The sequence below is a fragment of the Egretta garzetta genome, unplaced genomic scaffold (assembly GCF_000687185.1).
Source record: "Egretta garzetta isolate BGI_Z169 unplaced genomic scaffold, ASM68718v1 scaffold582, whole genome shotgun sequence".
Classification (NCBI taxonomy): Eukaryota; Metazoa; Chordata; class Aves; order Pelecaniformes; family Ardeidae; genus Egretta; species Egretta garzetta.
This window is the reverse complement of record NW_009258956.1, coordinates 152,273-164,383: the sequence shown is the minus strand read 5'-3', so window position 1 is coordinate 164,383 and position 12,111 is coordinate 152,273.

Here is a 12,111-nt window from a genome sequence, read left to right as displayed (position 1 = left end):
CCAGCCCGGGGGGGATTTAACAGCCGGGCAGAGGCGGTGCTGAGGGCCAGGGTTTGGGGGTGGGATGGCAGGGGTAGGGGCACGGTTGGGCTGGGGGAGCTGAAAGGGCTTTGCCAACCCAAAGGATTCCATGATTCTATACGCCATCACAAGGGACACTCAAAGGTAAATTCTGAAGACAGACCAAAGTGCTGCCTATCTCTGAAAGCTCAGTAAACCCCACCATGCTGAACAGAACAAAGCCAGGCTAAAAAAATCTTGAAGCTTCAACTTGTCCTAATTAAGCTCCAAGATGCTGGCCTTCAACAACCCAATGAAGACAAGAAGCATGTTCTCTGGAATTAAACCAGTAATTTAAAGTTAGATCACAGCTGCTGTCACGTTTCAGGTACCTTCTCCTTTTCATTCCTCCTAAATACAAGTCTGAAGCGGGGCAAAGACGTACGTCCCATCATTACACTGAATTCCTTCCCTGTAACTTTACTCAGAGCCCTTTACTCATCCGTCCCACTCAAATTCCCTTTGTATGTTTTCCTAAGGGAAGGACGGAGGGTTAACGATGCCACTGGGCTAGGAAGAGCACTGCTTTATCTTTTAATACGAGTAGGCGATTTCTTACTCTGTGTTCAATTTTAACACATTGAGAAAATGCAGACCATTCTTCGGAAGAAAAGAAGAGTGACAGACAGACAGACGTGTTCGTCACCTTTACAGTCTCAGAGATTTGCAACCATGCAATTCAGTGGCAAATTGGATACAGGTTACTATTAATAACTGAACTATTTCCTTTCCTTTCTGAAAGCTGATTTGTGAAAAGGATGCAGGCATCTCTGTTTAAAACACGCTAATGAGCCAAGGAGGAGTCGAGGAAGTCACCGTTCAGCCTTCAAGAACATACACGTAGCCTTCCACAAAGGGGGGGAAAAAAAAAAACAAAACCAAAAAAAAACCCCACAAAAAACAGCACAGCAAACTTATCCAAGGAGCACACGATCACCCGCTCCGAGCAGCCGTATGCAACCCCCGCAGCCAAGAAAACTCTGTGTAGTCACATGAACATTACAACGGGAGAATTCAACAACTCGGTCACGGGTTTCTTCTCTTAAGGATACACAGGTCTCACAACCAGCTACGTACAGGTGGTACAAGGACTAGATGACACCGCTACCGACCATAGCAGCAGACCAGGGTTAATGACCCAGGAGGTCCCTGGAAAGCCATGTGAGAAATGCAATTGTTAAAATGTGCTCAAAAGCCTTCAGTTTGCAGAGTTATGGCAAGCGCCTTCCAATCACCTCAAATTACACAGCGAGGAGAAACCGCAAAGGAAGAGCCTCCTCGATTTACACACGGCGTCTCTCCCCTCTTGTCTAAGTCCTGGCAAGTTAAGGTTGGGATAAAAAGAGATTCCTTAAAAATACCACATAAAACTGAAAGCACCTACAGCTTCCACTGATAATTTTTTCCCCCTTTCTATTACAGGCTCTGAACAGGTTCAAGTAGCCGTTGCCATCATTAAAGAAGTTGCTCCCCTCCCATTTTCCCTTCTCCTGAAAGATGAACGTCCCGGCAGCACCGGGTAACGGCGATGAAGCCACAGAGCTGCTGCAGTCCCGCTTAGCTAGGGGTCTGGAAAATGGGAAGGGGAGGGCACCGGCCCCCTCAGCCACAAAGACTCGCCAGAGAGCGTTACTAAATAATAGAGTAAGGAAGCCAAACGTCTGTCTGTGTACGTTAGTGGTACCCCAGATCCTCAGGGGGGGCTCAAGGGCTGCGGGTGAAGTAACCGGTTACAGCTGAGCAAAGCCGAGCGGGGAGCTCTGCTCAGCTGCCAGATCCCCCGCTTCCCCCTCGGGCCGCTTCTGGAGCTTGTCCGGAACTCAGATGAACCTGCCAGCCCAGAAGAAAACGTCCTCCTCTTCCTCTGCCCACCGGTCTCCCATCCCAGAAGGGGCTGAATGGGCCGGCGTGCCCGGGGGAGAGGCAGCGCTCGCCCAGGGAAGGTGGGGCACGCACACCCCCCCCTCCACCACAGTGGTGAACCGGCTCCGGCCATGCCGTAAAACCACACCCCAAGAAAATCTACAAACACGGAGTGAAAGGGCATATCCCTTCCTTCAAACACATCCCCGTCCAAATAAACAGCACAGAGGGTGGCAAGGAAAACGCTCAGAGGACAAAAGGACAGAGGGTTAGGATTAAACCCAGTCCCTTGATCCCCGGCCAAATGGCCTACCCATAAACCCACGCAACTTCCAGAGCCAATTTAAAATCCTGAGCGTGCTATACTTTAGGTTATAAAATCATATTTAGACACACATCTGAAGTGTTCTTTGCTCTGCTGGTGGCTAAAAACAAGTCCTTTGTCATCAAATCTTGCTTCAGCAAGCTGACGTGACGTTTTTAACTCAGGAAATAAGATAATTATGGTTCAAGGTAAACAACTACAACTGTGCATCACAAACAGTTTCTAATTTTAAGCCCGAGTCCCTCTAATGCCATCCATATTTTGAAGAAAGTTTCCTTACGAGTGGCTTGGGCTGGCTAAGCGGCTTGTGACCAGCAGCACCAGCAGGTCTTGGGGAAGCCCGGGCAGCCCTAGCAGAGAAAAGCCTGGCAGATGCTGCGGGTGAGCTCCCAGGTCAACACGAGTCAAGGTAAGCCAAACGCGAAGGGAGGAAAATATACTCCAAATCTTAAATAGCTCGAGAGGTAAAAACTGCGTCTCTCCCAGGAACACACAGAACACCAAGCAAGCGCCGGGACCAAAGCTACGCATGCTTACGCAATGTTTGCTGCGAGTCATTTTATATCCCGGCCCTCAAACGCCCCGCTGCAGCTTCCCCAGTGGCACAAACAGCAAGAACTCAAGTTATAACTCGCTGCAAGAGTATCAGCTCCCAAGCTGTTCAGCACCAAGCAGTAAACTCACCTACAGCTCTCCGCGCTGTGTCTAAACTAGCCCTGGTGCTGCTCTACCATAAAACATTCTCCAAAGTTACCTGGAAACAAAGCCTGACAATAAACAGAAGCGTCACTGCTGCGCCTTCGTCAGCCAGAAACGCTGAAGCGCAACATCTGAATTTGTCTGGAAGTACAAGGAGGTATCGAGGGCAGCAAGCTGGCTGCCTCCGGGATGAATCATTACACACGGAGGTAGCAATAACTCCAAGTACTCCTTATAGGTGTTAGCCTGGTAGGCTCTCATCCCTCCTCGTCTGAAGAGAAAGACGTACTAAATTACAACCAAACGAAGGCAGCTGAGCGAGGGAATGGAGCAGAGCAAGCGAGATCCGATACAGACAGAGCATTCTCAAGCAGTTGTCCTCAGAAGAGGCAGAAGTGGTCAGAACTATTCAAGCAGCCAGTGGTGAGAACGCGGCCGCTTCCGCCGAAGACTAAACAGTAACGAGGCATCACGTGGTGAAGCCTGTGCAGCTTGGGAGAGCTGGCTCCTCCAAAACTTTTCATCACTAAACATTTTCAAACAACCCCACCCCATTTCTGCTATTGTTGTCAGAGAGGGAATTCCAACCAGAATAATTATTTCCACCACATTTTCTTCTGTTGGAAGAAGAAAGGCGGTAATGCTGCCCAGCAGAAACGCAATTTATGCAGGAGTTCATCTCGTAACACAAGCCTCCCTCCTAAAGAAAAAAAAGGATTAGCGTGCCTTGAGCCCGTCGTGCAGCAGCACGAATGTATTTTTAGCTACAAACACTTGAAGGCAGCAATATGGTGGAAGTCTCCCAGGTTGAAGTTAGCCGTGGGAGGTTAATCTCTGTGCACCCTGGAGAGGGCAGTTCATTAAGAAGCTGTTCAGAGCAGAAGGAAACAATTCACCCGCTCCCTGAAGAAATCCCGCTTCCCACGCCTGCACACAAGGCAGCTCCTCTCAACTCTCCTCCGCCCCACGTCTCATCCCAATTTGCACCATTTTGTTGGTAACAGCACCATGGCCAGGCCGTGTGAGAAAGGACCCTTCCCTTCCAGATCTCACGCACAATTAACGGGGCTAAATTCAACGCCATCTTCGAGTCTCGACACGGGATGCAAAGTGGCTAGAGGTCAACCCAAGCATCCAAGAAAAGGACGCAGCAGAGCGACAGTTTGGCTTTAGAATGTTTTATCTGCAATTAACACTTTTTCATGACTTCTGATAAGGTATCAGCTGTCAGACCAAACCCAAGGGCAAACAAGCAAACCTTAAAATATTCTCAGAGTGAAGCTTCAGAATGAGTCAAAACAGTCTCTCCGCCACCGAAGCCACTCTGCTCTTCTTGTCCTAAGGAGAATGAATGTTTAACCCAATTATCAGGTGAAGGACTCTACTCAATGAGTCCACAAAAGGTAACTCAGTCACCACACGCATTAGTTTATACCCACAACCTGCGCTCACATTGCAATTCATCAAGCAACCCTTCAGGACCGCACCTTTAGAAAAAAAAACACCTCAAGGGTTTGCCAAGATAGCTGCCTCCGACCTGGGAAGAAGTCAAAAAACTCAAGCTGTTGGACCAGATGATCCTCGAGGTCCCTTCCAACCTGGTGTCCTATGATTCTGTCTCCACGTTAGCCACTGTGTGCACCAAATGCAGACTATAGGATCATCTGGGAGGGTCGGTTGGTTTGGTTTAAGCAAGTTAAGCAGACAGCCCAGCTATGCTCCATCTATGTAATGGCATCTCTTGACTTGAACCATGGGCTGAACAGCCACCGTACACCACCACCTCCATTCCCATACGAGGCTCTTCCTATGATACCTGGAAATAGCAACTCAACACCAGCTCAGAAAATTGCTTCCTAATATTTTCCTGTGCTGTTACATATTTTAATACTTAACCCTGAAATAAAACACTCACAATTACAAAGTGTGTGGTATGGCACACTATTTTCAGGCAGATGAAGTTAAGGAAAAATGGAATAAAATTCAGCTAAAACTATGAATTACAGAGAGTAAGTGCTCGTTATTTCATACACTGCCAGCAAGTCTGACCGTCCCATCTGAGAGCTTAGAGACGCTGGCCTCGGCAGAATGTGTTACCTACCCCCTTTGAAGAGGTACATCTGAGTATCCCAAACATGTCACTAAAGAACACAAATCGATGGTCAATTCTGAGCATTTATGTGACAACAGGTAGGGGGAAAAAAGAAAAAAAAAAAAAAAAAAAAAAAAAAAAACAAAGAGGAAAAATGCATTAAGCCTACACAAGCCCCAAAAGCCCTGACTACAGCCAAGCCATTTTTCAGATTTCTATTGAAATTAGATTCGCCTTTGACTATGATTCACATCCACCTCTTGTAAACAGCAAAGGAGCACCAACATCACACGGGGAAAGACACAGAAACACGTAGAGGGGCACAGAGGTGAGTAACATCTATTAACGAGGCTCCTCCGTACCCACAGCACACGCACCGCACCGTGCTTACACACCTCAAAAAATAGTTCATTTATACAAGCTCACAGCTTTCACGGAAGGCAAGCAAAACCGTGCCAAAATATGGTGTTGTAGGTACAAGAAAAACAAAGCTTGATTCAGCCCTGCCTCCCCTCCTTAGCCCTACCTCCTCCGAACGCTTTAAATAGGATCTTATCACTACTTGTTTATATGCCTTTACAGAAAAAAAATGCTTGGTTTCTTAATGCCGCATTACAGAACAAAATGTTACTCAACTCTTTCTGTAAAGTACCAAGAAATAACTGTGAGACCATCTGCATCTGAAGCATCCGCGGGCTGGAGTAATCCCGACTTACGTAACCCACAATGGGCGTTCTAACCACGACGAACAGGAAAGAAAAGGCCAACATATACATTTGCTTTAGGACCTAAAACCAAAGAAACTCGGAATTCCTTCTGAGGGGTCTGATCCGGGAGGCAAGTGAAACTCACGTCTCTAAGTTACAATTTAAGGCTTCTGCCATAGACAGAAGAGAATCCCATGTGGTTGATTTTTTCTCCTTTAGCTCATCATTAAGCAAAAATGACTCATTTGCTAATTGACGAGTTCAGTTTGAACTGATGCCACCGTGATTCTTATCTCGGTAGCTACAAGGCGAGTCCATCCGAGGCTTCAACAAGCCATGGGCAAAGGCAGAGATCAGCATCCTTCTATTTTCTCCAGCGCATCCTACAGTGTCAGGCATCCAAGCACAGATACCCCTGGAGATCTCGGTGTACTTCACCCTTGAAGTCACAAGGAGAAGAAAGCACCCACCCCTACACGCTTACAGCATCTGCTACCGTGGATCCCAGTCCCACTGAGACAAGGGCAAAGCCCACCACCACGCTACGGCGTGTTCTGTAACGCGGGGACCGTATCTAAAGCCCCAAATCACCTCTGCCTTGGGACGGCCCCACTACCTTCAGCTGTAAAATCGGCTTCCTACCGCCAGCTGCAGGGGACATATATAACACTCACATCTGCATTTTCTGAGCCTGGGGGTTCCTGAGTGGAAGTGAATCAACGGGAAATGTGGGCGCAGTTCAGAAGAACAGCAGCTGCAGCATCAGGCAGACATGGGCAAGGCAGCCAAAAACGAGAGGCACAAACCAGACCCCAAATCCTAAAATCCACCTTCACTCCTTTTCTATCTGCTGTTAGCCACAAGGAAACTTTTTTTTTTTCTTCCTTATAAGCATAATTGAGTGCTTTGGTATCGCTCTTAGACAAAGCTCGCTGTTCTTAGATGCGAGGCTTGGGGTGGAAGAGAAGGTGTTTGCCCAGCTGCAACCACTGCCGTCAAGACACGGCTGCATTATTATGAAAAGCAAGTCAACTTTTTTCTGCACAGATAAGGATAACAAACATTTCATTGCTGCGTTTCAAACGCCGAAGATCTTAAGCTGAACCACAGGAAAGAGCGTTACTAGTTAGGCTATTACAGTAAATGAAATGAAAATTGAAAATGAAGTCTAACTGACATTAAATTTAAGTAAATATATATCAATTCCACCACCATCGTAATACATAGACAGTCCGTATGACAAAACTTCTGCAGAGCAGAAAAGCCCCCTTGATAACTCTGAATATTAAGCTGAGGTACCACAGGCATCTTGCAGTTTATATAAATAAAGTGTCTCCTGCAAATAACCGTGCTTCCTTCAGCGAAAACTGCAGCGTGATTAACAGAGGTCCATTATAAAGGCAATGCATAACCTAGCTCCTGCGAGTAGTCACTGCCACATCGGACGGCGTTTCTATGGCAACCAGGGAGGAAAATATAAAGCAAATTACAGTTAAACGAAAATTATTCTCCATGACAATATATGTTAATGCGGGAACATTTGCAAGGCCATTCTGGATAAAATGTTTACATTCACACATGTGTTTACAAAAATAAATAAGAGGCAGGCTATAACAGCTAATGGATCATCCAAAGATAAGGATCTTCCCCCCCCCCAAGTTTTAATGTATTCAGAGTAAAATTCTTCAAGCTAACAAAATGGAAACAAGCCACCTTAAAGGTATTTGCACATTTAGATATGGTATACGTTCTTCCAGAAATGGTTTTTCAGAAGATCTAACACGTACATTTTTGAATGTTGTGATCCTTTAATTTTCCTGGCTGCAAACAAAGAGCACATTTATACCTCCTCGTCCCAGGAGAAAATGTTTTAAACGAGAGGCTAAGTCACTCCGAGTATTTATAGAGATCTGACTGAAACTGGAATAGTGACTTATTTTAATCAGCTATAACTCACTTACTGAACACTGAAAAGTGTTTTATACCTCAGAATTTGCGGCGTTGACTCCACCGCTCACAGAGTCTTACACCTTGCCGGGGCTTAAAAGCAGCACAGGTCAATGCGAAGCCGTCGTCGAAAAGCCCGCAGTTAAGGCTGTGAAAGGTTATATCCTACTCTCCCGCCACGATCACTTCGCCTAAACACTCCTTTTTCTAGGGAATACATCTCAGTTTTTTAAATATCTCCTGAAGCATGAGCAAAGTTAATTGGAATGAGGCTCGTTCAAGAGGCAGCCACTTATTTATTTTTTTAACTGACTTGGCTCGTACCCCAAAGAAAAGCCCAAAGAAAGAAAGTAGGTTATAAACTGACTTACAGTCTCTTTTCCACTCCGAAGCGCCACGTTTTAAGAACGGTTTAAAATACTGCATTGGAAAAAAAGCACCCCTCTCAGCCGCGTTTCACAGTTCCCCCTGCCAAGTTCCTTTCCCATGGAAATGCTCTGCCTGTTCCGCGAGTAACACAGGTGCAGGTTTCTTAGGGAGACCCAGAAAGAGCACAAGGCACTTTTTGAACCCGTTTCAGCGAGCTGGGAACACAGAAGACGGCATTCACTGCGCTGGCACATCTGAACCTACTCCGTACACGCTCCCCGCTGACCTCTGCATCTGCCTCCTGCCTCCACCTACAGAACAATACTTGAATCATGAGGATCATAACTTTTTATGACAGTGGGAAAACTGCAATATTCTCCGCAAGTTCACTCCACCCTGCACATAAAACTGCTCATAGGTTCAACTATAAAGCAAACTACCTCCTTTGAAGTCCGGCTGAAAGCCCTGCACACGTTATAAAGCTGATCTGAAAAAAACGCAGCGTATTAACATTTTACATAACCACGCTCCTGGAAGGCATCGTTCGTTAATCATTTGGTGCGACTGTTGACAAAAGCAAGTTAGGTCAGAAAGTATTTGGGTAACAAAACTCTTTACAGGTGAGCTCAGGTTACCCACAAACACCAAACTCGCATACCACCAAATATATTCCAGTCATGCTCCACTTTCCCTGAGGATCGGTTGCTGTAGAGCCCACAGTAGCGTTATCGTTATCATTTCAACTAATTTAGTCACCGATCTCAGCACAGCCACCACTCCTCCCTCCGCCTCTCCCTCTACAGCGACATGCAGAGGATCGCCATACAACGCAAACAGCTACAAACCTTAGACTGGGGAAAAAAAGAAAAAAAAAAAAATCTGCCAATCGAACTACAGTGGCAGTTGCTAGGTTCCTTCTCAAACCTCCGCTAATTGCTAGGATTGGGTTTCTACTGAAGCTCCTTGCTGCAGCGGTGGGGGGGTTGAATGTTGTTTTCACAAAAGAACTTCTGAAACCACAGGCTGCATGTCTGCAACAGCAAGTATTTATATTCCGCGCACAGATCAGATTCTGCGTACGCACGCCATCCCCGCTAGGCTTCAAGCAGATGAATCCCACCAGGCCACGCTACCTTTCCGGGTGGCAGCACTACCGGGGCGGGTACCCTGCGTCCCGCTGCCGGGCACCGCAGCCTTCTGCGGAGAAACTTGCCTTACCGCATCAAAATGCCCCCGCGTTAGCAAAGTCGTTTTGTCTGTAAATGTAAGCAAGCGCACGCTAACGTGACGTACGACTGGAGAGGAAACCTCGCGGCGTTCACGGCCTAGCAGGCGGCCGAGGGGGGAGGCAGGCTCCGAGGCAGTTTAAGGATGCACCGCTGCCAGCAGAGCTCCCGTGCACCCTGCTCTGGTGCAAGCTGCACCGAGCGCGTTAGCGCCAGCCGGACGGGACGAGGACTCCGAAGAGGCTGTCAGAAGGATGCTTGTGGGTTTCAATTGCCTGCACCGCTCTGTAAGAGTAAATTCTGCCTACGACTATTACCGGTAACGTCGTGGCTTTTCCACCGTTCGACTACAGGATGGATCAGTAAGATGAAGATTCAAAGCGCTGATCTAACCAGAGACAGCCAGGTGGTGACGGCGATGCAGAAGAGGTAACGAGCCATTAGTGCTAAGCACAAGGGGCACAGAAGCAGCAGACCCAGCGCTGCCAGCACCCCAAACTCCTACACCCCCCCGGGCAGGAGTCCCCACTCCCTCAAGAGCCTTCGCCTCTCTGCAGCTTCACTCCGTTTTCAAGCACTTTCCTCCCACCACGCAAAAACAAGGCCCGGATCTCGAGAGGGAGAGGAAGATGCAGGATGATCTCAGAGAAAAGGAGAGAGGCAGGAACAGACGGGAGAGAACATCAAAAGGCAGACAGGCTAAAATTAGAGACAAGAATCCTGGATGAGGAGGACCAAGGCGAGAGCAGAGAGCCGAGCAGAACCTCCATCAGATGAGGCTCCCGGGAAGGGGGAGGGACGGGCAGAAGGGAGAAGAAATATTATGGTGGGTGAAGCAGGGGAAGCTAGCAGACAGAACAGACTGCAGAAGTAAATTCAGCATTTTAAGACTACAAACCTGCAGCTTTCTGACTAAGGAGCACTACTCGGCACACCAGGAAAAAGCCACAAAGTTGACTTCTTGTCTGCTCCCTTCTCCCCAGGATGAGGGCTAACTCCAAGGCAACTCAGCTCTCACCGCAGAACAAGTTTAACACCCCGGTACCAGCGCTGATCCCGGGGGGAAGGCGATTTAATTCGCCACCATCACCCACAACAGAGAGCAGCTCTGAGTAAGGCAGGGCACCTCAGATCCCAGCCAGAAAGCCAAGAAGGCTTCTGGGCTGCTGGCAAAATGGAGATGTCAAACAGATCAGAGACCGGGCAGTCCCGACATAGGCCGTGGGACGGGCTATGGCGGGGAAGGAAGCTAGAGAGGGATTGCTACCCTAATTATCAAAATCGGGATATTCTCACGTGTCCTTTCTGAGCTGGCAGGAGGAAAAAAACCGCACGAGTTGGAGTCAAAGGTCAATGTTCAAGGAGCACAGGTTTTCAGCGCCAAAGCTGGCTAGTGCATTCGACTCCCGGACTGCTCAGGAAGGTACAGTTTTACGCACACACACAAAAAATACCCAGGCTTGCTCATTACAGACCCGCGATCTAGTTCGGATAAACCTATCTGCCTGTGCCGAGCTGCAAGATGAAACCAAGGAGACAGCTAGCTATGGGAAGCAGCCAAGCACTGTAACTAGAGCACCAGCTCACCCAGTGGTATTTGCACAACCATGGCACAGCCGTGAGCAGGATGTTTGTTCCCCCACACACACACATACACACACCCCCCCACCCCTTCCCCGCATCCACCGTTATCTCTTCCCAGCATCGGCGTGGCTAATCTCATCTATCCATCTAAAGATATAACTATAGCAGTCCTTTATAAATAGGCTTACACCTTCAGTCCGTCCAAGGCCTGACGCAAGGGCAGAACGCCAGGCGGTGCAGCAAGCGGTGCGTGTCGTTACGACAACACTGACATTTCGCAATCTGCAACAGCCACCGTCGCGCACAACGTGGAAAACACCAGACCGAAAGTATAAAGTCTACCCAGAAGACTACTGCTTTTCAGAGGATACGGTCACCGTCAGCGGGCTATCAGACCTGTTACCTCCTCCCTGGTGAAGGCAGCGATCAGGAGACCGTTCCCAATGGAGAACGTCTTGGAACTTTATCCTGGCTCCTCCCGGACCTAACCGGCTACTTACTAGTAATTTAGAGCGCCTGGTACAACTTGTTTACACGGAGTAGGTCAGAGGATGGGCTGGAAGGTGTAAGCAGGATATAGTTTTTATGGACTCCTGCCCAGATAAGCTGATAACGCTCTGTGCTCAGGGGGAGGGGAGCACTTTCATGCGCGCTTTCTTCACCACGAAGATGCACCACCAACTGCAGTTAAGCGCTCGATACTTAACAACGAAGTTTCCATTCACCATATTTTTCCTTTAATGCATTTTTCTCATTACACCGACTCTCATTTCATACCGAGACGTTCGGAGCGGCGCAGCATTTCTTTTCACAAGGCGGCTCTTCAGCCCCTCGCTGCGCAGGCTGTCAAGCCTTCAGGGACAGGCTGCCTCCGGATTCTGGTGGATGTTTTCAGAGGCTAACACCTCCCTTCTTCGCCATCCTGTGATACAATCTTAGGAGCTTTATGCTGCTCTAGAGGTAAATTGTTTTAGACTTTTTCCTATACCGCAAAGCTGTCAGTCTCTTAAAAAAAAAAAAAAAATAAATTACAGACCCAGCTTCCTTCAGGGTTTGCCTCCCACCCCTGATTACCCACAGCCATCGAGCCACCCCACCGCGACACCCCCAGGCGCCGACGTCCTCGGCTGAGGACCCAAAGCCAACCACTCAAACAGGGGCCACCTTAACATTTTTCTTACAGCAAATCCCGTACAAGGCAAGAGGAAAGGCGATGCTTTCCCGCCGCTCATACGCAAG